The sequence below is a fragment of the Strix aluco genome, chromosome 2 (assembly GCF_031877795.1).
Source record: "Strix aluco isolate bStrAlu1 chromosome 2, bStrAlu1.hap1, whole genome shotgun sequence".
NCBI lineage: Eukaryota > Metazoa > Chordata > Aves > Strigiformes > Strigidae > Strix > Strix aluco.
Genome location: NC_133932.1, coordinates 114,836,728 through 114,862,663, shown reverse-complemented (window position 1 = coordinate 114,862,663; position 25,936 = coordinate 114,836,728). Strand labels below are relative to the sequence as shown.

At 42.6% G+C, this 25,936-nt stretch overlaps 1 protein-coding gene across 3 annotated transcripts in view; it reads left to right on the top strand.

The window, feature by feature from the left end:
- The first annotated feature begins 525 nt into the window (after positions 1-525).
- MTUS2 (microtubule associated scaffold protein 2) overlaps positions 526-25,936 on the top strand; it is a 317,585-nt gene continuing 292,174 nt past the window's right edge. For all 3 annotated transcript variants that reach the window (XM_074815895.1, XM_074815897.1, XM_074815894.1), the window contains exons 1-2: positions 526-603; positions 8,937-9,010. The gene's annotated coding sequence lies outside the window, so the exon portion shown is untranslated. The remainder of the gene's footprint in view (positions 604-8,936; positions 9,011-25,936) is intronic.

Below are 25,936 nucleotides of genomic sequence, written 5' to 3'. Positions count from 1 at the left end.
AGAGAAACGAACTCTTGAGTGAGGGAGAACTGGGGATCAGCCAGGCAAGGAACAGAAAACCTTGCCACGAACAAGTCCCATTTATGCCTGTTGTCATTCGAGGCCCCGTTGTGCCTTCCCCAGCAGACGCTGACCCGTACCTGGATTCCCAGGAAAATCCCCATTCCATAATCCACGATAAACCACCTATTTGCTTACTGGGTGTTAATTTTCACCCGTCATCCCGGCGATTCCCAGGAAAAACGGGCGGAGGCGGAAGCGTCCCGCACACGCAGTCACGAGAACTTTCTGTGTGACCTATATCGCCGCCTCTGTCGTGATGCCCGTGCCTCCCCCGGCAGGTCCCTCTGCGGCCGTGGGGCTCCGGGGGACTCGCGGTCCCGGGCGGGGGGCGGGGGCCCCTCCCGGGGCGGTGGCGCAGGGCGCGGCGCGGTCCCGCAGGGGGCGCTGCGGCTCGGCTCGGGGCGGCGGCGGGCGCTGCTGGGCGGCTGCGCCCCGCCGCTATATAAACACGGCCCGCGGCCCGCCGCCGGCCCGTCCTGCCGCGGGAGGAGGCGGCACCACCACCACCACCACCGCAACAACAACCGGCGGCGGAGGCAGGTGAGCGCCGCGCATCCCCGCCGCCCGCGCATCCCCGCCGCCCGCGCATCCCCGCCGCCCGCGCATCCCCCGTCCCGGCGCGGGCTCCGCTCCCCTCTGCGGGGCGGCAGGGGTGGGTGTGCGGGAGGGTGCCGGGTGCCCCCTCCCTACCCCGCATCGCCCCCGCGACTTGGCGGCCGCAGCGCCGTCTTTCCGGGGCTGGCGGGTGTCCCGGGGGGCCGCTCTCTGCTCCCCCTGTCCGGACGGTCCGCGGGGTCCCGTGGCCGAGGGACGGGACATGGGCCAAAAGCTCACTGAGGTGGGGAAAGGCGGATGCTGGGGAGGGGCAGGTCTGTGGGCTGCTCCCCGCCGCGACGTGTGGTGAAGGCACGCGTTTGGGTGACGAGACAGAGAAACGAGCCCAGCTTAAGATGGATAACATGTATGATCAAATCTATTCAGTCAAAAGTTTTGAGGATGCTGATAAATGGACCGGCTCAAGTGGGCACTGCTGTCTGTGCAGCACCCGGGCAGATCGGTCTGGTTTATGCCAGCGGTGTGTTAACGGCGTGACCGTGCCACGGGGAGCCGGGTCCCGGGGCGGTCTGGGGACCCCCGGGCAGGGCCGAGCGCTCGGCACGGGCGAGGAAAGAGTTCGGGACAAGTGCCGCGTTAGAGCAGCCCGCCGGCTCACGGTGCTAAAGCTGCCCTCGCTCCCTGACTCTTTCACGGAGTTAAACAGCATCTCATTATTTTTCTTAAGGATGATGAAAAATAAAGCAGCTGCTGTGAGTTATAAGCTGGTGTCTCAGTGTGAGGGGAAGGATAACAAGTCTGTAGAAGATAGGGCAGCAGGTCCAGGTCTCCCTACTCAGATAAGACATCTCTGCTTGAAGAGCTGTTCATTTAGGTGGGTTGTTTCCAACTCTGTTAGGTGAGTCCGGGTACCTTTTCCTCCTCCTCCACTTCATCTCCCTTGTTACCTTTGCCTTTGTGTCTTTCTCCATGGTCCCTGTCACTGCATCCCGCAGGTACCAGCGTGCTGTGTCTCAGCCTTCGCACCAGCCTGTGCTCCCTACGGGCACCTCTGTCAGGGAGCCAGTGATCCCTGATCACTCTAAACATGAAAAGAGCAAGCCAGCAGGAGCCTTGACATTTATCATTGCATTAAAAACGTCAAAGATCAAAAAATTAATAAATATTTCTCAGTGGGTCAAGCATTAGAAATATTTACTGATATTAAGGCATCGGTAGCAAAATAATTAAATGTCAAGTGTTTGCATACAGGTTAACTTTGCAATGGATGACTGCATTAAAGAGGCACTTGGCAGCAATTGAGCTGGATATAACGTGATGCATAAATGCCCTGTTTTGGTTTGTGTGATTTCATACCGTAATTGTTTTATACTCTCTGCATTCAGTGTGGTGTTTGTAGGTTTTATTGTTTCTCAGGCAGGGAGTGTGGGCTTTTCTATATCTCCTGCTGCATAAACGCTTTACCAGTCTGCCCTTTTCCAATGCAATTAAATATACCCGGCTACTTGTCTCCTATCTCTGCAATCTGTTGTGGAGAGCAGTACAGCCTGTGCTGCAGGAGAGTGGTAGCAGTGAGCTACATGTATGCAAATGAGGCTTAACTTCTCATTCTGCTTTATTTATCATCACCTTAATTTCTGCAGAATAAAGTCCTATTTTAAGGTACAAAAGGGGGATTCTGTAAGTGATCCTTTGAGCAACGCACTGTGAGTTTGGAAATCACTACCTGAGATGAGGGGAGGCTTTTGAGAAAAGCTTTGCAAGGCTCTGTCCATGTGGTTTATCTGGAGTAGCTTTTGATACGGTACCATGTCTTTCCTTATGTTCATCTCTTTAAGGACAGAGGTAGGTATTTGGCTACTGATCTAACAAATGCCAGGTGTAGGTTTGGGTCAGATAAGTTCAGCAAAGCTTCTTCTATGGTAAAGTTTTTCTAGGGTGTTGTCTGTTGTGTTAGTGATAGTGACTGTGACAAACAAGCAAGCAGCTTAAAACTCCTGGCCTGAATTTATGGAGTGTGTATTTCTATGCAAAATACACTTATGGTGTAATAAGCAATGCTAGATATTTAGGAAGACAGTGAGGAGAGGAGAGCTAGCAGCACATCTACTGCCTAAGTGCAGTTCTCCATATCTATAAAGTACAACAGCACATCAGAGGCCGTGCGGGGAACTCAGTAATGAGCGAGAAATAATCCTCCCTCATAATAACTTAGGGAAAACAAGACTTTTAGCTTCCAGTGTGCATTTTTTATTTCCTAAGTTCATGCAGGAAGCACCAGAAATCAGCGTAGGACAGAGAATTGCAGCCAGATTTGCGGGCTTCAGTGAAATGTGCTCTCTCTGGAGAGTCATAGAAGGGTAGCACAGTATGGTAGCAACTCATACACAGTGGTCAGTTTAATGTTTGATTGAACACTCTGGAGGAGAAAAGATCTAGGCATAATAACGGACAACTCAGTAAAGATATTTACCGAATCACCAGCAACAAGCAGTGCAAGAGGATCTCTTCCCCTCCACCCCTGGCTGGATGCTGAGGTTTGCTAAAAAGACTACTGAGGCACAGCTGACTTAGCAAATGCTTTCCTTGTACAAGTATTATTTATAATAATACCGGCCTTGTTTAAACGCAACTTTTACTGAACACTGCAGTCAGTTTTGTTGAAGACATAAGTAGCTGAAAGTGGAAGGAAAGTAGTAAAGAGCAGCGAAACTGAAGTGCATGATGGTTTGTTTTGTACCTGAGCTTGCTATTGCAAACTTAAACCTGTTGAAACAGTCTTTCTTCAGGAAAAGAATTCTGGTGGATTTTTGTAAAACTTGTTCTGGCACTATCCTGATATAAATATGAGCCATATAATGCATGTTAAGGTCCAACAGTTCACCCAAGGTCACCAGGAAGATCTCCAGGGTACAGCCAAATGCTGTAACCACCTGACTGATCCCTGTCATTGGTTTCATTAAAGACCTACTTAGTGAGGGTTTGTAGGGTGAGAAGCAAGAGGGGAAATTATTAGCTGTTACATGTTTCTGTAAATTCACAACCAAGTGATTTATACCAATTAAAGCTCTGTCCCATGTTACTTGGCTATGATACAGAACCAGGTTAGTATTTTGCAGCCAAAAGTCATATGTGTAAGACATTCAAAACATCTGAAAAATAGGTCTTCAATACAAGAAAGGGCTGTTTAAAAAACTATTTAAGCAGTCACATTAGTAATTTCTTTAAGGAAGTCTATTTTCTTTTCCGATTAAGTGGCTGCAAAGCTGGCAGTCAAGCAAACAGGTTCAAAGCTCCTGAGACAATGAATCTTCACATTTCGGGGCAGGAACTGTTTTCTGCTCAATGAAACGTTGTTGCTGCTTTTGTGGCATAGTGTGGCACAGCATGTAGCGCTGCACAGAAAGTGGTGTCAGTGATGCACTGGCTGGAAGGTAAGGAGATCCAAGTTACGTTCCCGTGTAATTGCAGTAAAGTTGGTTTAAGACTGTGCCTTAGCTTCCTCTCCAAAAACTGGGAGGAGTATGCTGGCACACTCGTGCAGGGCATTTGGGGACTGTGGATGGAGAAGTCTATTTTTTTCCAGCAGAGGCATCCCCATCAAAAGTCTCTGCAAATGACTTAATCCTCAGAAGCATCTGGTGTAGCAGCAGTTCCCAGGCTTTTGCTGTTAGTGACATCACTTGCAGATCAGTGATTTTATGCAGTCGTCAAAACTAGCAAAAGCATCCAATTTCTTGGATTCCCGTCCCAGCCATAATTCAGATGATGGTGTAAACAGGCTGCTGATCCTTATATGAGCCTGAGGGCTATTCTGCCCAGAGATATACTACTTTGAAACAGCTATTGCATGGGATGCAGAGCTGGAAGAAAGGCATAACTTGTTCTTAGCACAGCTGTGAGTTTTGCTTCATGGGCATAATCATCAAATACTTACAGGAGAATGTCTTCCCTTTGAAATCATAGTTAAAAAGTAAACAAGCATCTAAAACACATGCTGGTCTAATTAGTTTCTCTATTAAGTTTTACTTTTTGAATTTTAACTGTTTGATAGCTTATCCTAAATGATTTGGCTTCTGTGTTTATTATGCCCACAGGGTGCTCTAAGTTATGGCAAAATGCTAAGGCTGTCAAAGAGCCAGTCTGGCAGGCAAAGATAGCTTGAAGAACAGAGATGCTCCAATAGTTCTTTTGCCCTCTGGCATGTGTTGTGTCTGCCAAGTTTTGCATGGGGCACGTGGAACAACAACCCTTTAAATGACCTGAAATTTTTTCAGTCCAAGGCAGTCCTCATAGCAATTCTCAAGTTTATACTGCCAGAAGAATTCAGAGGGACCAGATGACTTCCAAGTAATGTATTTCTGTGCTACAGGGTACATTAGTGTTACTGAAGAAGAATTAGAGTGTAGTGGGGGAAAAATAAAGCTTTGTATTAAGCATTTCCAAGCTTGATGTAATTTGTTTATGTCAGAATGCTGGGAGGAATCATGATGTGCTGTGCACAGGGAAACCTAGAAGGATGCTGGGCACAGATAAGATGTTCAGAAGTAAATTGCACTTGAGTGTGCTCTGCAGAACCATGCTCTCAGGATGAATACATTCCCTCTGGTCTACCAGACCATCAGGATTTTAGGTTTTCTCTTGCTGTTATGATGAATGGTTGTTTAGCTATTGGTGCAATACAATAGTGAGGCTTTAACATGGGAAAAACAGTAATACAATCTCTGGAAACAATCTATATGAGCCTTGGTAAAATCAAATGGCTGCATGCACAAGACTAGAAATGTTACAGAGATCAAGAGCAAGTGCTTAGGACAGGGTTGCTGTATCACTGTCACAATCTGGATATGTTGTTTGAGGTTTAATGCTACGAGGAACAAAACAAGTATTCAGCATGGGCACTAAAACTGGTGTGTTTCTTTAATGTATTAAAAGGTTGAAACGTGAGGAGAATAGATATGAAATCAGATCTACATTAAAAGAGTGCTTTTCTTCCCTTTTCAGATCTTAAACTAAGAAAACTTTAAAAGAGCATTTGAAAAGAATGGAAAACTTTCTTTAAACTTAGTTTGTAAGCTGGAAAGAAATGAATAAGTTTCTAAAACAAAACCAGACTGGGCAAGGTGCTAATCTTGATATGACAGCAGCTTGATCACATTACCAACTAGGACTTCCCAAACATCTAGATCTACCCATCCTTGACATTGCTGGAGCATGCCCCAAATATGAGTTAAGCGATTTACAGAAGCAATGGATTTTGTTAATACAAATATTTTCTTTAACATGTGTATGCATAGATGTATCATGCAAAATTGTGTGCATTAATTTACGAAGACAAGGAATGCTGGAGACTCTGCCAAATGAGCTTGCATTTTTCACTGATGAAAGCCCAAGTGTCAGAGTGGCTCACAGCCACCATCCAACCCACGTGCAAAGTTCAAGTCCAGGTCCACAGCCTTTATTCATATGAATAATCCTTTAATGTCAATAGAGCCAGCAAGATACTGATGCTGAAGAAATGAAAGCCCTCAGGATTGGCTCAGAAGATACAAGCTTTGCCCTCCACTGAGGACCCTGTGAGAAGGTGGACAAAGGTTGCTTTATTTCACCTTTCTGTATCTCGATGCCTTGGGTGAAGTGAGAGCTGAGTCACTGTCCCTATAAACTACAGCAACTTTAAGGTTAAACTGATTAGAGTGCAAAACATAACACTAAGTCTGACAGACCCACAATGTTCATTTTTTAGCTGCTCAGCATTTTTAAAAAAATCAGATCACAGAAAGTTGCCCTGTTTGATTGTTCCTGTTACGTAAGAGCAATGTCTTTGGGATGTGAGAGAAGCCACGAGCAACATGTCCCTTACGTAACAAATCCAAGTTGCTCTAATCCGTGCTGCACTGCTGCTGATCCTGGGCAGCCAGGAATAGCCTGGGAGCGGTGCTGTGCTCCCTGGGCTCTCCTCTGGGGCTGCAGGGTAGCTGTGGAGCAGAGATCCTTTGCTCCGAGTGGTTTTCTGCCAACCATGCTTGCTGGATTTGCGTGGGTTTGTGGGGTTTTTTTTGTTCTGCTAACAGAATGCAAACAGGCTGAAGCGGAAATCCTGCCCGTAAGTCCTGTCTTTTTCCTTATGGGCAGAGCTGATCGTTCCCCATGTCCTTTTTTTTTCCTGAAACGTCAGCATTTACCCCCATTTCAAGCTGGAAACAGGTAATCTCATGATCTTGGTACCTTTGTTCCTGTGCTTGTTTAAAAAATGAACTAAAGGCCAGATCAGACCTTTGGAGCAGGTCCTCCTGAGCTTTTCTTCTGTCTTGTGGGACAGTGCCATGGCCTGATGTCTGGGGGGATATGCTGGGCTTGACAGGGTGGGTACTTTGAGGGAAGAGCTGCAGCCAGGTATCATCCTGAATTCAGGGGCCTCCTGTGTCCCCCAGCTTCGGTGGGGTGTCAGGGCCTCATTCCTGCCCTGTGATTTCATGTGCTGGGTGTTGAGGTGGTGGGACAGCATGGGGGCTTGTGGAGCAAGAAGGAGGCTGCTGGCAGAAGTCAGCTCCGTGTTCTTGAGATTTGGTGTCTATGCAGAGGGTCTGACCCTTGAGCCTGCCATACTGATGAGTTGTCTTGATTAAAGTGGGTAAAACAGCGTGGAAGAGCATGCTGCCCAAGGGGGGTGTGTGCCTTGCTGACTGCAGCTCCTGCCTTGCCTTCTCCCTGGGAGAGCACTGCTCTGCCCTGATCGCCTTGGCTGCCTCCAGTGTAATTAGGAGCATTTGAAGAATGATAACATATAAAAAACAACATTGTGGGATTGTTATGGGGGAAGGATTGAGGTAGCTGTGCACAAAGAAACCTATCTAATTAAAACTGCAGGGGAATGGAGATGGTGGCTAATGAGGCTGAACATACAACTTAATTTAACTGAGTTATTTGAAAAGAAGCAACCTGCCTTGCTGGGGAATGGAAGATGGGGGAAAAAATAGAATGTACCTGGAATTTCTTCTTAAAATATAAGTTTCATTGTAATTAGTGCATGTTTTACTGTGAGTTACTTTGTATTTGGGATTTTATGACATTTATATGAAATTTATTATAAATGGTGACCATCAGTTTTATGTGAATAAAACATTTTAAAAGACTATTTGATTAAATCTCTTGCCTAAAATCCCATTTATATCTTTCATCTTCTAATATTTTCAAGCTTTTCATCTAACTTTTCTCTGCTTGATTTTTATCACAAGGAAAAAAGAGTGTCATATGACTTCCCTGTTTTCCCTCAGGTATTCTTCCCCATTCTTTCTCTGACTCTGCCTTTTCCTCTGCCATAATTTCAGGTCTGTCCTGATCTCCACCTGCTCTGCCTGTCCCACAGTCACATCCCTCTTCTTAGTCTTTCTTGCACTCATATCCCTTAACTGTTCACTCTAACTCCTGTCTCTTTCCCATCATAATACAAGTAAATGCACATTACTGTCATAATGTTAAAAAAAACCACCAAACAACCAACCAAAACCTTTTCCAGCTTTTTTGTCATCTTATGCTTTGGTCAGTCCTACCTGGCAGATCCTCTTCTAGTTTCATCTTCAATTCTCAGCAATTTGACTTTGGCCCCATTTACTACTGGTAAAACCACATCTCATGACCTCTTATCAGGCTTTCTTTCCTTCTTTGCCTTGACCTGTTGTCTTTTGATATAACTCACACTCTCTGATCCACAATGTTTATTTCTTGTGATGGCAATCTTTTCTTGACTTCTGGGGAAGCTCATTCTGTGTATTTTCTGGATGATCTTCCTCACCCTTTCTTCTTTCTCCTATTTCCTTCCATACTTTTTCTGGGTGATGTCATCACAAGCAAATTCAGCTAAACCTCCCTGAATAGCAATACATCACCTTTATCCCATCAAAATGTGGCATAGGGACAAGGCGTCAAATAGCAGAGTCCCTTAAAAACAATGATCTCTGTAAATACGTTAAAACCTGATTAGGTTTAATCTGTGCTTCCCCTTCAGCTTGTGTACCTAAATTTGACTTGAGAGCATTGACTTACTCTAAAGATACTGCAGAGGAAGAGGAACAGAATGTGGAGGTTTTGTTTCCTAAGTTTTTGTATCTTCTTCCCCTTTTGAAAGTGGGTGCATTACTTCATTTCACTCACTCCTAACACAGACCAGCTTACTTGTGAGCTAATGCCAGGAAACTTGGACAGGATCATAATCAGAAGAGTAGGATGTTTAATCTTGAGCACTATGTTTACAAAAGATTTGATGGTGTATGCCCTTGTTACCTACTCTAACGAGTCTTTTACTTGTTTTTTTAAAGGTTTCCACCCTGGGACTGTCTTCTAGGGCAAGCTATAACCAATGGAAGTAAACTTTGTTTTTCCAGCATTCTGGGTAAGCTTGTCTTCTGTATTATTGTCTGATTTGATCTTTTAAATGTATTTGCCACCACTTCATTTGCCACTCTTCTGCAAGTTGTCTTTGATTTTTATTAGTGCTAGTCTATGCAGTGAAAAGAAAACTCCCTCTAACAATTGTATAAACAACAGAGATAAAGGTTACTTCAAAGCGTACCATGAGACTCTTTTACTGGGGGGAATTATCAAACAAAAATAGCCTTTTGTTTTCCTAATGTTTTTGATTTCTGTCTGGTAGGTATAGTATATACTGAAAATATGAATATATAAACCAATGTACTATATATCTAAACTAAATCCAGTTACTTTTTGAAATAATATGAGAGTATTTGAAGATAGTCTTTCATGCTTGGGAATGCATAACTTTGTCAACTGGGAGATGACCATGACATAGATCCTGGTGAAGTTGTGTTGTAGTGGCATGAGGCAGTGTTCAGCTGTGAGCAATAACAACGTCTGCTGAAGCCTCTGGGAGGTCAACAATGATGTTCTACCTGGGAAAAAATGACAGCTATGCTGGCAAGTTGCGGGGCAGTATTTGCTACCTGGCTGGGGGTATTGTCTTGTTGATTGTCCACCAGTAACAGGCTGACAATAGTCCCAAAGCCTCAAATGACTCAAGAAAATGGAGATAGGACAGTGTAGGATCCAGGGGGAGGCTGACTGTGTGGGGTACTGCCAAACCCTGGAGGGGGTTAGGAAGGCCACAGGCTGCCTCTTCCCAGCCTACCCCCAAGCAGGCTGTCTAGGTGCATCCCTGGCTTTGGCCCAGCTAGGGGTAACCTCAGATGGTCCAAATAAAATTGGAGTTCTGAGGTTGCTTTTTCTGTGATGGCCAGATCATGATAGGACAAAGTGTCCTTCTGTGGTCTTATACTGTCCTTGGTTTTATAACAGGCTCAGAGTATATTTTCCCTGTACATCAGTAGGGTGTGACAGCCTGCTATGTACTGGTAGCTGAGCAACCATGGGGATGAACAAGAACTGTCCACATAGCCCAGCGTATGCCTCCCTGAGTATGCATCTCCTGGAACCGGGTCTGATCCTGTCCCTCAAATGATAAAACACAGCCTGGCTGGAGAAGTTCTGACAGCAATCTGGAACAAGCATCACTCTTTCCTTTGGGGAGACTTGGACCTGGTCCGACCTGGAGTCGGAAAGGTCTGCCAAGAGCAGACAGCACTGGGAGAGGGTCAGGATCCCAGCAAAGCATGGGGAGGGCATGGCTCTAGCATGCAGCACTGTATGTAAGAACGCATCCAAGGGGTGATGTTTCTGTGGTAATCAGACTGAGGGCAGAAAGCGGATGAAAGCAAAGAGAAAGCAAACCCAGGTCATTGGCAAGGACATTCCCACCATCCCAGTTCCCAGTGTAGGAAATCCTATATCATGTCTGTCTCCCTCTCCAGTCCTGGCTGCAGAGCTGATAGTGACTGACAGGGCTCAGGAAGGTGAAGCAGACATCATCACAGCATGATCCCTGGATTTCAAGGGACTCTTCATACATGCAGATGCCTTTGGGAAGATAGTGCTCTGTGGTAGAAACTGTATGGTCACGGGAGCTTGGGAAGGAATATCCCATCCATTATCCAAGTCAAAAGCTGTTTCTCTGGCAACAGTTATGCTCAGTCACAGATTATGTGGTTTTGGCTGTGAAATGGGTGATTGGGCTGGTGTGTTACTATCTTCTGGGTGGCACGTGCATCCAGCAGCAGCTGTCACACCAAATGAGGGAAATCCTGTGTTTATGGGCTTACAGGTGACATGTGATGCTCCAGCATGCTGTTGCCCAATGTGAAAGAAGGGAAGGCATAGTGCAATGCACATCTTCTGTTTGAGAACATTTGCAGGACACTGCGCTGAGTGATGTGAAGGATGTACAAGAATGCCTTTTATGCATTTCCCATATACAAATGACTTCTGGGTTAAAAGCAGTTATAACTGATTCTGCCTTCTCATTAATGGGGTTGTAAGTCTTGTAACTCAACCAGTGAGCCTAAAGCTGTATGAGTCTTGTGGGTGGGAAGAGTTGCTGTTTGGATCCTCACAAAAAGCATTCCTGTGTACAGCTCTCCTACTGCCACTAACTGGACAAGGTTAAGGGCTGGACCTTGGATTTGGAAGTTAGTTACAGAGCTGGAAGGGCACAAGCTGCAGTAAGAAATACAGATGAATCCTGCTGAGTATTCTTAATTTTCTATATATGCCCATGGATTTTCCAGTTTGGTTGAGAACTCTCTAGTGCTTAGATGATGGTTATGGAAAGAACTATATCAATATCCAAAAATTGTACAATGTTTCAGTATTCTGTAATTGCATCTAAATGAGATAAAATAAAAAAAGAAGTAATTTCTTAGTAGTTTTCTCCAAAATGTCACATTAAAGCATTTCCTTCTGTAAGGTATATTGTTTCACCAGTAACAGGTATTGAGTACTTGTTTCACTAACATGTCCTCTTCCTTTTTGAACTGACATGGCAATGGTATTCAAAGTAAAGCCTGTGAGAAGCAGCTTGAAGTTTTTTTGATTCCTTATGGCTAGAAGGATTGGAAATCAAAGGCCACCAGCTGGAAAAGAGCTCTGGGAATCTTTGAAATGAATTTGCTCTGTGATGAGTGTCAGAAATGTTCAGCTTCTGAAAGGGAAAATTGTGCCAGAAGTAGATGTCAAATAGAGCAAGAAACATAGGAGACTATTTTGCAATTTGAGCGCTAGCTGCAAACCTGGGAGAATAAAGTTTCCTGGTCCATTCCAGAGTTGTTTACAAGAATGACATTTTCAAACCCGTGTTTTGTTTCAAATAGACAGGACCAAATAACATGTGTTTGGTGGAGATAATGTGACTTTCACTTCTCTTGTACTGGTCTTAGAGCACTGTGTGGGAAGATGATGGGTATATGAGAAAATAACCCTGTTTAAGAGAGATTTGTGTGAAGTTAATGTGTTAGTCACAGCTGTACCTGATGGAAGGCTTTCTGAAAAACCATGGAAATACTGTACTAATAACATTACTTTAAAAAAAATGTCCTAAGGAATAGGTCAAAGTCGTCATGGGACATTGTGGATCAAGAATTTGATACCATACCTTCACATTTATGCAGACAGCTAGTGAGATGCTTCAAAGAGGGATAGGTTTTTGCTGCTTTCAGAAATTCAGGGAAGTGACTTGATAATATTTTAACAGTCATCCAGTAATTTAACACTGGATTACAGTTGAAATCCCATAGAAATACTCAAGACACTTTATACTGTATCAGATGGATTAAGCATGATTCACTTATTGCATTAAATTCCAGAGGGATTAATAATGTCTGGGTCATTGTTTTGTAGGCTTATAAATTTAAAAATCAGAGGGGACCACATGAATAGCTATTCTTACTGCCTGCTCAGTGCACGTCAGAAATGCAGGATATATCAATAGTAGTCCTTCAGTTTTTCTTTATTTAGCATATCTTCCTGAAAGAGAACAAGGTCTTGATTTAAAGGGTACCAGTAGTAATGAATCTACCATGCTGTAGGTAAATTGTTTCAGTAAATAATGAGCCTTGCCTTTCAAGGCAGTCTGTAGTTCTTTTCAGCTTCCAAATGTTGTACCTAATTTTTTTCCCTGTTGAATTGACAAGGAATCTATTATCTGGATGCTGATTCTGTTTCCTTATCTGTTTAGTTAGCCACTTTTGAAATTCATTTACTATAAGTGTTGATGTAGTATGGTGAATATTTTAATTCAGGTTTTTCTGTATAGTGTGACTTTAAATCACTGCATAGTGTGAAATTAGGACTAGAAATATGTCCTGTCAGCACACTACCATTATCAGATGATGATGTAACTGCATACAAATGATCAGATTTACATGACCAGGCCTATTTTCCATACAGCTGTGTTGATTGGTGTTAATTATGCTACTGTCTTTCAATGCCTTATTGATTATGTCCCATGATGACCTTTCCCTGCTGTTGCTTACTACTGATGTCAGTCTAACTGTTCAATAGGTGCTTAGGTTATCCCACTTAACCGTTTTAAATATTGCTTTGATATTAACTCTCTCCAGTCACCAGGAACTTCTGATGTTCCTCTGTTTTTTAAAAGCAGCCATTGAAACAAAAGTTGGTTCATCTGCTCTCTACTCTTGAAATGCGGGGTTTTAACTGAGGGGTTATTTCATGGAATCATAGAATGGTCTGGGTTGAAAGGGACCTTAAAGATCATCTAGTTCCAACCTTCCACTAGACCAGGTTGCTCAAAGCCCTGTCCAACATGGCCTTGAACACTTCCAGGGAGGGGGCATCTACAACTTCTCTGGGCAACCTATTCTGGTGTCTCACCACCCTAACAAGAAAGAAAGTCTTCCCTATATCTAAATCTACCCTCTTTCAGTTTAAAATCATTACTTATTGTCCTCTCACTACACTCCCTGATAAAGAGTCCCTCCCCATCTTTCCTGTAGGCCCCCTTTAAGTACTGGAAGGCCGCTATAAGGTCTCCCTGGAGCCTTCTCTTCTCCTGGATGAACAACCCCAACTCTCTCAGCCTGTCCTCATTGGGGAGGTGCTCCAGCCCTCCGATCATCTTTGTGGCTCTCCTCTGGACCTGCTCCAACAGGTCCATACCCCCCTTATGTTGGGGGCCCCAGAGCTGCACACAGTACTCCAGGTGGGGTCTTACCAGGTAGGGTCTGGAGTGGAGTATAGGGGGAGAATCACCTCCCTCGACCTGCTAACCACACTTCTCTTGATGTAGCCCAGGATATGGTTGACTTTCTGGGTTGCAAGTACACATTGCTGACTCAGTCAGTTTTCCATCCACCGATACCCGCAAGTCCTTCTCCGCAGGGCTGCTTGCAGTCCACTCATCACCCAGCCTGTATTTGTGCTTGGGATTGCCCCAACCCATGTGCAGGACCTTGCACTTGGCCTTGTTGAACTTCATGAGGTTTGTACTGGCCCACTTCTTGAGCCTGTCAAGGTCCCTCTGGATGGTATCCCTTCCCTCCAGTGTGTTGACTGCACCACACAGCTTGGTGTTGTCAGCAAACTTGCTGAGGGTGCACTCAATGCACTGTCCATGTTGCCAACAAAAATGTTAAACAGCACTGGTCTCAACACCAACCCCTGAGGAACATTTGTCACTGCTCTCCACTTGGACATCGAGTCATTGATTGCAACTCTTCAAGTGTGACCATCCAGTCAGTTCCTTATCCATTGAGTCGTCCATCCATCAAACCCATGTCTTTCCAATTTAGAGGCAAGGATATCATGTGGAACAGTGTCATCTATTTAAAGCTCTCTCCAGTTACTGATGGCATGGGAGGTATGTCATTATCACTATAAGGTGTGCATCTTGCATCTTTCTGAATGCAGAGTAGTAGTTGTCAAATACATTTGTTTTTTTCTGAATTGTCTGATAATTTTTGTCTGAAATGACCATTTATTGAAGTCATTGTTTGGCATTCACTTATTCTTGTTCCATTTAGGGAGGAGCTCCTATTGTCATAAACCTCACCATAGCTTTTTGATGTTTGTTGGGGTTTTTTTCTTCCATCATTTGCTTGCGTTTCTGCAATGTTAATTTGTATTCATTGCTATCAGTGTCTTTTTTCCCCCATCTGTTATGTGCTGTGAGTTTGTTTTGCAGGTTTCTCCGCGGCTGCTGTCACTCTCCTTAGCCAGGATTCTTAACCAAAAAAGCTTCCTTTCATGGCTGTAGCACAATGATTTTTTTTTTGGCATGTAATAAAGCATCTCTTAGCAGATCCTTTTTTATATTTTTGTGTGACTATTTCCCCCTGCTTAGTTTTGCTCATGATTGTTTTAAGGTTTGAGAAATTGTCTTTCTAAAATATCCAAACAAGTAAATTAGATATTGGTTAAGATTACATATTGTTTTCGGGTTGCAAAAGAAACTAGAGCATTGCCCTTTGGCTGTAGTGAATCATAATTTTCTGGTTAAATGGTTCACCTGTATCCAGCAGGAGTCCAATATAACATCAGCTAGAGTTGACTTCACTATGCTTTTGTATTAAGCCATGAATAGAACTTGCAGACTTCCTCAAAGTCTTAGTAGTAAAGTGGTTTTTCCAGAACAGATTCTCTGCTAGAACAAAATCCAATGTGACAATATTTTTCATAACTTCAAGAATACATGCTTGAGGAGCGCCTCATTCTGTTTCCTTACCTCATTTGATGGATTTCTAGCAGACCTCAGCCTCTGTCTCAGCATGTCATTTGTCAGTATTCCGAATTCTGCTTTTCTCTTTGCAGATGCCATGTCCATGGCTTTATCTTCTGACCACCCTGTTTCTCTTAAATAAGTACAGTGCTTTCTAGTGTTGATTTTGATCATGTGTATATATGTCTGTTACCTTCTTAACATTTAATAGAATTGAGCTTCCTTTTGAAAAAAGCAATTCTAATTTCTATTGAAATTGAGCCCAGTCATTGCTGTTGTAAGCAAGCTTTCAGGGGAACAAATTGTTTGCCTTTTTTTAAAAAGAAGCTATTCAAATATCAGCAGTATGGTGAAAGCATTGGTTTTTATTTCTAGCTCTGCAATACACAAATCACAAGTTTTTTTGACAATTCGTGTTGACATGGGAAGGCTCTTCTTTCTTGGTCAAACCTCTGCAGTTGGCAGCTGCCAGTCCATATGGCCTCTTACAAGCCTGCGGCTGCTCCTAGGCTGCTGTGCAGAAAGGTAAACCATGAGATAGAGTTCATGCTGCAGTTGGCTTTGGGGCTGGCTCTGGGCAGCATCTGAGGCAGAGGGAAAGGACAGTAGCTGAGGACAAAAGCTGATATACTTTCTCTTCTCTCAAGCTTTGTGAAAGTCTTAAAGTACAGTCTTAAGAAATGGCTGTTACTGAGATAACCAGGTACATTTTTATTACTGAAAATAGCATGCACCTAGAGATTAACTTCTCACTATTTGAAGCAAGTGACTTGTCAACACGTGGTCTTGCTCTGTCAGCAGAATTGACTTGGACATCTAGCCTAGGTGAAGCTTTGTGAGGAGCTGCATGGGTAGAAGATGGTTAGCACGTGGCAGTTGCATCCAAATGCCTGAGAAAGATCCACATCTTCCATTATTATACTGTGCTTAGCATGAAAGTATTTTGGCAGCTAAGTATCTTGAGTAGAGAAACTGCAGAATGATTTGCTGGGTGTATTCAGGTATGGAAGTCTTACTCAGCACTGGTGAGGCTGCACCCTGAATACTGTGTTCAGTTTTGGGCCTCTGACTACAAGACATTGAGGTGCTGGAACATGTCCAAAGAAAGACAATGAAGCTGGTGAAGGTTCTAGAGCACAAGTCTTATGAGGAGCAACTGAGGGAACTGGGGTTGTTTAGCCTGGAGAAAAGGAGGCTGAGGGGAGACATTATTGCTCTCTGCAACTATTTGAAAGGAGGCTGTAGTGAGGTGGGTGTTGGTCTCTTCTCCCAAGTAACAAGCGGTAAGACAAGAGGAAATGGCCTCAAGTTGCACCAGGGTAGGTTTAGATTGGATATTAGGAAAAATTTCTTCACTGAAAGGGCTGTCAAGCATTGGAACAGGGTGCCCAGGCAAGTGGTTGAGTCACCATCCCTGGAGGTATTTAAAAGACTTGTAGATGTGATGCTTAGGGACATGGTTTAGTGGTGGACTTGGCAGTTTACAGTTGGGCTTGATGATTTTAAGGGTCTTTTCCAACCTAAATGATTTTATGACTCTAAGTTACTGGTTTCCCATTCATAACCCACACCACCACTGAACTATTTCTAAGGAGTAGCATCAGGAATCAGCTTGTAAATGCTCTGGGACAAGAACACTGTTTTCATTTGGTGTTGTGTGGCTTAGTATGAGGGATGCTACTCCAATTGTCCTTTCAGTACAAAGGATTAGTCAAATAAAATGAAGGATAAAAACAAGGGCTAAGAAATGATCCATCTGCAATGACAGAGTAGCAACAACTTCACAAGCTCCTGGTTTAGCCTGCTTAAATAGTTACTTGCAAAGAATCTTGTGATATGTTAATTATATTATTCATACTGTTTTTCTGAATCTCAAAACAAAGTGTGACCTTGATTTCAAAGTAAAACTGCATGAAAGCATGCTGTGCTTATTTTTTCATAATTAATCATGTATAAGCCAATTTCATGGTAAAACAGTTAAGTGAGATGTCAGAATATTTGTTTGTAAATACTTTGCTTCAAGATGTTAGTGCAATTTGCATCTTAGCTTTAACAAAATCCAGTATTTCTTTCAGTTTCACTGCAGGATGAAAGCATAGCATGCAATACATACTGCAGTTAGGGTCTAAATGAATATACCACAACAGGAATATACATTTTGTTTGTGTACAACAAAATTTGTGTACATTGTACTGTGTGTGCTAAAACATACAAAAAAATCTTCCTTCTTTCTGTAGTGGCATAGGGGAGTGCTACTTGTCCCCAGCATCCCTATCAGTCACGTGTGCAGCTCAGCTTGCATGAGACACTGACTTGGTAAGCATCAACAGTTTCAGGGCTGCAGTGAAGCCAATATCAAAAGGCTTATTCAAAGGTGGCTGCTGCTCAAACCAAGAAATACCAGTAACCTCTCCCCTGAATGTCCTGAGCCTGCCTGGAGGCCAAAGCCAGTGCTCTTCAGAGATGACTTGGAAGATGAGCTTTTTCTCCCTTCAGAAGAGAAGATAAGCTTATAGAACTATGTTTGCATCTCCAAAGGAGAGTACACGCATTGATGATGGTCCTGGTTTGGCACTGCAATTAAGTGTGTGGTGAGGTAGGTTAGGCTTGGGGCCAGTGCACCCTCCCATCCTCACCCCAGGGAGCAGTGGGGGAAATGCCATGGCAAGTCCTACCCCTCCCTGCCATGGGGCTGTTATCCAGGGTGGGTGGATGGAGACACGGGGCCCTTGACCTGGTGCCCATGCAGGCAAGCTTTGCTGTGCCTGCGCAGGCAGCACCAAGGGTATGGGGATGTTGTGGAGCGAGGAGAGCCTCCAGCACTGGGGGTGGGTTTGTACATCCAGTGGGGCTCAGGCTCCCACTCAGCCAGGGCTTCTCTTACAGGAACCTCTGTTAGGACAATCAGAAAGCCACACTGAAACTAAATAGGTAGAATGAATGAATATCATATATGGGTAATTTTGCATAACAAAGTTAAAAACTGATGAAGTGTGTATTAAAGTGCTTTTAAATAGGATTTACTGAATTTGACTGTAAAGTGTCACAGGACAGTATTGTTTTATAGATCACATCAGTTGTCTCTACCTCTATCTAACAGGTCCTAGCATTTAGTATGTGTTACATATGTAGTATAATAAATTTCAGCATTACACTGCATTTAGTGCATAAACTAGTATTTGAGTCTTATAGCCCTTCCTCCTAAGCTGCTAAGTGGTAGAGGATATAGCTCAGATGAAAACAATTTAAACTTTCTCAGTGAACCAGTTTTGGGAAGAGTTTTTCTCAAATGCAGAGTTTCACACTGAAGCAGTGTGATTAAAAGCCTATGGGGGAATCAAGCATGGGGATGGTTTTAAGGAAGATCAAGGGACTGAATGCAATTTTTTCTTCAAATGATAATTAAAGAAACAGCATCCTCATTAGCATAATACACTAAATGATAAAAAGAATTGGACAGATGCCTAATCTTGAAATGCTTCTTAATTTACAAGTACACATTTTAAAAAGAAAGCAATTGAGGTCTGTTCTTTATAGCTGCCTGCCTGAATCATCAAAACTGCTGCTTATATAACTTACTGTCTCAAAGAGGAAAAAAAATACATACACAAAAAAGTAGTTATGTACTTCAGGACACCATCCATACAATGTCTGTTGCACATGTATAGATACTAAAGCAATCCACAAGACTTCAGGTCTTCTGAGATTGCATGCCTACCAGTCAAAATTACACGTTTGAGTGGATATTCTCAACTGGGGCCGTATGCGGCTCTAAAGGAGCACAAAGGCATCTACCACAAAAACGAAACACTTATTTTCTGTTGATTCTTGGCTCTAATTATCTAGAAGGTGACCGTTCTGAGTTTCTTGTGATCACATGCTGAGCCAGAGAAGTGTATTTGAGAGTCCCATCAAGTTTAGTTTGAGTAGAATTTCTGAATTTTTGCTAAGGGTAAAAATGCTTTCTGGTTTTAATGAAATTGTGAATCAAATGTGGCAAGGAGAAATAGGTGGCATTCACATTGATGCCTCCATGACTCACCTGTGTTTTGTTCTTGTACGTATAAGCTGCAATGGTGCAGTTTCTCTGTTTCACTTTAAATATCATCTTAGTCCTGTTCTTCTACCATCACATCTGTAGGCTCCCAAAGGGTTTTGAAGTGAACCAGAATATTGTGAAATCTCAGAATTATGTTGCCACCTGCAAATGTGGGGAGGCTCATTAGACTGTGTCTACAGTGCTGAATGAGAACCGGGTACATGGCAGGGAGTGACTTGCTTGCAGGCTTGGAGCACCGTGCTCTGCTGAGAGTTGTTCTCCACTACCCAGCATTCATCTTGGGGTCTCTTCTGGGCCCCATACAGTGCCCTGTACAACATAATTATTACTCTGTATCCATTTTTTCCATTCAAAGCTTATGGAATATGGTGAGCACCAGAGTACTTTTTATAGTGTGAAACTGAGGGTATGTGCTGTGGGTACACAGGGTCAGCAAGAAGGCATGCTGAGTGTGCTAAAACTTGCTGGGATAGTGATGGGAAACTGTTGGTGGGTGTGTGGGAGCCAGACCTAATTTGGTCTTGTCCATGTTGCTACTGACAGTGGTTCCTGGTGTGAATGGTCCTCCAGACCACACTGGGGTATTGCCAGACTGCTTAAAAAAGACTTACCTTAATTAAATGACAGTCATTTCTTCGTCTAGTAGTGCTAGAGTGTGCACCTCTGGAAGACTGGAGTGGGAATTACACTTTTAATAAGGTTAAGTGTCTTGAGGAGAAAATGTTTTTTTAGGAGTGAAAATGATTTCTCAGTGGGAACTGACTTTTGAATTATTCCACTTACGTCCCAATGCAAGGTAGAGGCTGGCTGCAAACAGGTGTCAGATTTTTCTAGCTGGAAGTAAACCTCATTTTCTCAAATCCTAAAGCTTCTCTTCAAATGGAGAGGTAATAACCACCACTCTGTGAAGAGGTTGTGGCAGCCAGAGAGCCGAGAGGTAAGCTGAAGTAGGCAGTCTCTACCAAAGCAGTATCCTGCCCCTTTGAAGCTTACATATTTTGATAAGTACAAATCCCAATTAATATCAGATAATAAAAAATCTCCACTGGATGAATAAATTGACAAGGACACTCCAGAAAGTCAGAAGACCTTTCAGTCCTCTGCTAGGTGACTACTACTGGTGATAGTGTTAACTCTGTTGCAGGCTGTTTGTGTTTGGCATTAAGACTGTTAAACAAGGTGAATGATTTAATGCTTTAGAGTAAATATTAATACTGTTCAGAAGATGATGTTCAGAAGATGAAGTTACACTTGTTCAGTTTCCATCTTAACTTCTGAAGTAATTTGGAGTCAAAGACCTGCCTGTTTGATTTTTTTCTAGTGTCTTAACACATCAAGCTGAACCTGATCCCTTTATATCCTGCTAATCTTTCATATATGCTGAAGTAGTAACTGTGGAGCTGGAGAGTTCTGATAGATAAAAGGCAGCACTATTGATCTTGCTGATACAAGTTCAAAGCCCTGTGTGGAAATACATATGATAGTTCTGGAGAATGAATAATTTGAGTGGTACGTGCCAGGGTGTGCATTTTCAAGGCAATGCTGTATCTCATTCAGATATGTACCCACCACAAGTGAGTTACTAAGACATGAGCATCCTTACTGCCAGCTGGTCTGAATGCTGGTAGTACTTCAGCTATTCAAAATCCAGCATTACAGTCTGTAGGGCTCTGCAGACTTTCTCGGTGCTTTCTCTGCATGCATCCCCATTCTCTGCTTACTGTGCCAGTGTCTGCTGAGTTGGGCATGTGGTACAGGATGGAGGGTGACCATTCCTCATCCAGTTCAAGGATTTGGGGATCCACTGGGGTCTTTTGCTGGCGCTACATCTGAGTTTCTTTTTCAGATGAGAAGGGACAGGGCAGCATGGAGGTGTGTGGCTCCACTGGGGTTGGGATGTAGTGGGAGTGCGCTCCTGGGCCTGGGGATTCAGTTCTTCCCAAAATTGCACATTTTCATCTAGTCCGTGTTCACGGAAATCTTGCTATGGCCTGTGCGTGACATAAGGACCAGGTTTGAAAGTCTTCCTCACTTTCTGTTTTTCTAGTAGATTTTAATGATATTTGTTGCAGTCCTACTAATTTTTCTTGTGGGTGTCCCGATATTTCATGATTTTTTTTAATGCCTGATTTGCATACATGTTATTTATACATATGTGTATAAGGTTTTTCTAATCCCTACAGCCTGAGGGGCAAATGCTAGAAAAAGTAATGCAATTGTCCTCAAAGGCTGAACTAACAATTGATAGATAAAGGTATTGCAATTTATTTTTAATGATGAGAGTTTGGAGGAATAACTCATAATTTCTTAACTGCAGGGTTTTTCAATGTTAAATTTGTTCCACTCATATTTGTTTTAATAACTCTTACCGGTAAATAAATGTAGGCTCAGTTATTTTTCCTGCTGGAAGTAAACAGGGTTATAGTCTGGCATTTATAATTTTCTAGCATTCACATAATTCCTGTCAGATCTCACCTGTTCACATTTGAGCTGCAGTTACAGTTTGCCTGTGTTCCTCTCTTGCGATCCATCACTACAATAGCTACAAAGTTTCCCAGAAACATCAGCAATGATCCTCCCTTTCCTTTCTTGAGGGAAGGGTTTTATTTTTTTCCTGCAATGTCGTCTTTCTTATTAATCACTGAATACTAGGATTTGTATTAACTTTGACCTTCTGAAAAAGAAAAATTTGCCAGAACTTTATTGTAAGCCTTTTGTCCACCCAAATATTACTCTGGGTATGAACAGTTATCACATATAAAGGTGCCTCTGAAGGAGAGATTCAGGTGCTTCTTGCTTAAGTGAATTTACTCTTAAGGAAGGAAGGGGAGGTCTTCACTGACATAATAAACAATTCAAAAAATAAATGTAGGAAGCTTGGAGCATGTCCTCCATTTTCTGATTTGCAAGAGCATTCTTCTGTCTGCTCCTGATGCTGCTTAAAAATTGGTTCCTGTAAATTTCAGGGGTTTATTAATTTGACTTACTTTAAAATGCTGTTTCTATGGAGTCAAAAGTATGCTTTGCATGCTGGTTCCATAAAAAGTAGAAGAAAAGTAAATAGTTGTTCCACTTCTGGGTATGAGAAAATATCAAGAATATACCAAAACCCTTTCTTTAAAAGGGAAGAAAAAATACAATCTTTTTCCTAAATCCTCCTGATATTTGTTAGATATTTGTCACTTAAAGATTTTTTTGAATGGAGGAAGCCTGAGTATAGGTGTATAGCTGGCTTTAGAATGTGTATTTTTCTCAGTTTTCACTTACAAGGGTAATATAAATAGTTCATATATTTAGGGATCTATGCTACTTCTAGAGTAGAATAGAATATATGACATTGTGAACCTGCCACAGTTTTTAAAGAAACCTACATTATTCTATTTTTGCTGTGAATACATCTTCTGCTCTTACTAAATTTCAGAGATGACTTTGCTAAAATTTCCTGGGCAATTGGCTTGGCATCTGCTAATTTAATTCCCATGTAGTACTGTAATAGGATATAAATTAGAACTCTGGGGACTACTGATATGCTGTTCAGTGAAGATGAAACTTTGAAGGATATGAAAGGGATTGCTTTGCTCATACTGCAAGTGGTGATGGAGAGGTAGAATAAAGTTTGGTAGAGTAGATGAATGAGCTTGAGCTCTCTTCCCATACCAAACTTGACCACAAATGTGAAGAATTTCTTAGCACAAAATCATTCCCCCCTGTCCTGTGTCATATAAATGATTGAGAATAAACTTGCTGTGACAATGAGTGAAAATAGGTGTTGACTGTCACCACCTTCTGTACCCCAAAAGTCAGCAACCAGGTTTTTCCTTCATAAGTCTCTCTTCTGGTCTCCCTCAATTTGCCTATTCCCCCACCTCCTCCTATAAATTCCTGGCCTGACTCTCTTACTCTTCTCCTCAGTTATTTTACTGCCGGTAAAAATCTTCTGTATCTGTTGTGTTGTTTTTTTTTTCTTTTATTCCACACCTTCCTTCACCTGGGCAAAAGGGAATGCTATTGTGAGGGTTAGGAAATGTCATGTTGCCAAAAGGCTTATCTCCTAACTAGAAGAGAACAGGACACAGACTATAATGGACCATGCATAGTTTCACACTGAGATGCTTTGAAAACAATGTTTTGGTTCAGGTAGAAGAAAATTTTGGTGTCGCTCAACTGACCTAAAATTGGGTGGTATCATAGCCATGCAAGTCTGGATACAGGCAAGAGGGAGAGGGAAAGCTTGTCTATTGATAAAGAGAGAAGAAAGGAAGAAGGAAACAGCTTTCAGAAAAATTACTCTGCTAGTTTTTTACCAGTATTGATGCGTCTCTTCAAACTTTGCCCTACCTGCCACATTTTCTTCCTCCACTTTTTCAGCTTTTTTGCTTGAAAATATTAAATGTTCTTCGATTTATGCTCCTGCTGTTGACACTGCACTTCACATGAAAAACTTTTTATTTGGAAACATGCTGATGCTTTTGCCCAGACATAGCTTATAAATCCATCCTCTCTTCCCATCCCTGGGTGGGGGTTTTCCTTTTAGTTCCTGACTGGGACTGACCTGGTTTTACCACCTTTCACAGTTGCAGTTACCACTGCGAGGTCAGCTCTTTCTAAGACTACCTGCCTGATGTCCTGCTGTGCCATTCTGCAACTTAGCCCATCTCTGGTTCCTCTCTGTGAATGGTTCATCAGTATTCCAGACCTGTAGCTAAAATAAGATACTCTCCTTTTCTCTGCACATTCTTCTGTGTAGAGGGCAAAGCTGACTACTTGCTGCCCACTCCCACAGCAGGGAGTTACCTGCACATCATCCTACTTAAATCCTGTCACTTTTCCTGTAATATTCCTTAGATATTCAGTGCTTCACTTGATGCAACTGCTTCCCCGTCACAGCTGTGACACCACTCTCCTGGTTTTCCCTGCTGCACTACCACCTGTGCTGAACTCTTCTGCTGCCTCTCCTCCATGGGCAAGACAGTAGAAAGTACTTATCTTCAGCCCTGAACGCCCTTTACATCTTCACCTGATCCTTGGCCAGTTTGATGCCTCACTCATACTTCTCTGTGCCTCTCACAGCATGATTACGTTTGTGTTATGATTCACTCCTTTTATCTCCAGAGATTGTCAGCTGGTGAAGCTGGGTGGAGATGCTGGTAAAAATGGTTTTACTGTGTAATAAGTTTAGTGCTTGATCAGTAGTGATGGGTCAGTTCTAATCTTGTTTTTTCTAATTCTGCAGACAATCACTAGCAAGAAAGTTATAAACATTTCAATTTTCTGCCCTTTGACACAAGCCTTTCCTGGTAATAACTATTCTCTTTTCAAAGATGAACAGTTTAAGTGAACTGTATGGACTGACTTCAGCATTTTGGACTTTCATGATTAAGTATATCACAACAGAATATTGGTCATGAAGCAAGAAAGCTATCTGGGGCTTGAACTTTGAACTGAGGCAGCTCCAGCAACTCTACCACAATGTTACACCTGAGTTATATAGCATTCAGTTATGGACGCCTGATTTACTGGGGCAGGGTCTTTTATTTGACACTTTGAAATGACATACCGTTAATATATTTAATATGCCATTTAATGTGAGCTGGCTGAAGAGGGGTTTTAAAATGTAAAATAATGATGCATAATTACATTCATTCCTGAGAAGTGGAGCTTGTCAAGAGGGTCATTGGCTTCACTAACCATTTGGGAGAATCTGACCACATGTCTGGTTTTGCCAGGGTCTGCTGGCTCTTGCTATCTATCTTGCATGTTTAGAGTTGGTTGTTGGACATCCTGCAACAACTAGCCTTTTCCTTTAAATCCTCTGAAAGTTTTTGTCATGGATATCATGTCTCTGTCAGATCATCCTGTCTTCATCTGTGAGAATAGAAATGCTTTTCAGGTCTTACAGTCACTGCTTCAGAGACATTTCTTTTTCCTCTTTTTTCTTTTACCTTTTTTTTTTTTTCTTGACTTCAAAAGGCAGTGTGAATTGATTGGGAAACCAGTTTTCACATATTTACAAGTTCGATTAAAATTTAATTTCAGTGGGTTGAGACTATTGGGTCTTCATTGGTTTATTGATTTGAGAACACAATCTGTGCCCTCAGGACTATAAAAACCTCAATGTAGTATTTCATAATACACCAAATTTTATTTTGTTTTTCTAAATGTTGTTAAAGGAATTTGGATTTTGCCTTAAGTTGCTGGCTTATAGCACTGCAAACTGCACTGAAATAAAGGGTGCTGCTACTGTAACAATCCAGCTGGTTTATGCCATGTTCTTGGAGTAGAGATTTTTTAGCTTCTGGAATTACAAAAAATGCCATTGCCACTTGAACCAAGGGGAGAATTAATTGCACTAATTCTGGAAAAAATGCACCTGTAAATCATTGGCAGGACAATGTCCTGAAGAATATTCTGCATTACATAGTTAAATTGATACTCCTGGAGTCTGGTCTATTAGGTGTAAAGGTCTGTCAGAGTTGCAGCTGCCCTTTGCAGAATGTGTGGTTGTTTACACATGATTTGAGGACATTACAAGGAGCATCCATTTCTGAGTGCCTCCTGAAGTGCAAGGGACCACTGGAGCATCCTGCTGAGCTGACATGTCACCTTTATTGCAGGAAAGTGACTACACCTCTATGAAAGGACAGAGCAAAGCAGAGGTTCCTCTTTGCCTTTAA